This window comes from Aplysia californica, unplaced genomic scaffold (genome assembly GCF_000002075.1).
Source record: "Aplysia californica isolate F4 #8 unplaced genomic scaffold, AplCal3.0 scaffold00435, whole genome shotgun sequence".
NCBI classification, from domain to species: Eukaryota; Metazoa; Mollusca; class Gastropoda; order Aplysiida; family Aplysiidae; genus Aplysia; species Aplysia californica.
Window position 1 is genome coordinate 599,349 of NW_004797705.1, and position 1,559 is coordinate 600,907.

Here is a 1,559-nt window from a genome sequence, read left to right on the forward strand (position 1 = left end):
CAAGCGGACCAGAAAAAACCCACCACCACCACCAACAACAACAACACCACCAACAACAACAACACCACCAACAACAACAACAACACCACCAACAACAACAGCATCAACAACAACAACAACAACAACAACAACAACAACAACAACAACAACAACAACAACAGCAACAACAACAAACCCCTAACTCGGATACGATGTGGCCCTGACTACACGACCCATATGAACACATATAAGTACACACCAAAGCACACACACACACACACACACACACACACACTGTGTCAGCGCAGCTCATAAGCGCGGCTAATTATCGCAGTTGTCATAGAGAATTACGGCCTCTGCCCTCTCACCCCGCGGTCACATCGCAACTGCTCTAATCGGACATCGCAACTGCTCCAATCGGACATCGCAACTGCTCTAATCGGACATCGCAACTGCTCTAATCGGACATCGCAACTGCTCTAATCGGAATGTGATGACTGCCCGGGGCCCGCCTGGAATGCCGGACTATGCCGGACATCGTCGAGCTGACCGGTGCTTGGTACAGGGAGGGGGGAGACATGATACACTCCGGACATTGTCCAAGACAGCCGCGCATTGTCGGGGAGGAGAGAGGCCGTCTTGGGCAGGTGCTCATCTCACACAGGGGCACTGGAATGTTTACAGACACAAACCGTGAACCGGGCTAACGGGGAGTGGTTGTTATAACAGGTGATTGTCTTGTACAGATTGCCGTTAGGGCAGGTGATTGTCTTGTACAGGTGGCTGTTTGTACAGGTGATTGTCTTGTACAGGAGGTCGTTTGTACAGGTGATTGTCTTGTACAGGTGGTCGTTTGTACAGGTGAGTGTCTTGTACAGGTGGTCGTTTGTACAGGTGATTGTCTTATATAGGTGGCCGTTAGAGAAGGTGATTGTCTTTTACAGGTGACCGTTTGTACAGGTGGCCGTTTAGTACAGGTGATTGTCTTATACATGTGGCCGTTAGAGCAGGTGATTGTCTTGTACATGTGACCATTTGTACAGGTGATTGTCTTGTACAGGTGACCATTTGTACAGGTGATTGTCTTGTACAGGTGGCCGTTAGAGCAAGTTTGACTGTAGTTTGTCTGACCAACAGAAAATCGTGACGAGGTAAATACTTGAGGGAAACCATAGAGGGGGCTCTCGTGGCCGAGAGATTAAAGTGTTCGCCTCTCATTCAAAGGTCCCGGGTTTGAATCCGGGTAGGGACCGAAACAAATTCTCTAAAACTGTCTCCTTTCACCTCCTTTCCTGCTCTCTGGCAATGTTCTGTCGTCTGCTTTCGTCTCCACTTTCTGCCCCCACCCCCTCACCCACTTTGCCCCCTCCTCTAGGCTTCTGACTCTTTCTGCAGCCTTTCTACTGCTACTCCTTGGCCCCTCCTTACTGCTGTCTTTCAGCCACACCCCTGATCTTCTGGTAGGAAAGATCTACACCTTGCCTTCTCGGACAAGGGCGAAAAATCTTGGAGGTCCCGTGTGCAAGTTGCGCATGTAAAATATCACTTGGTGGTCTAAAATCGATAAGAGTAGGCTTCGG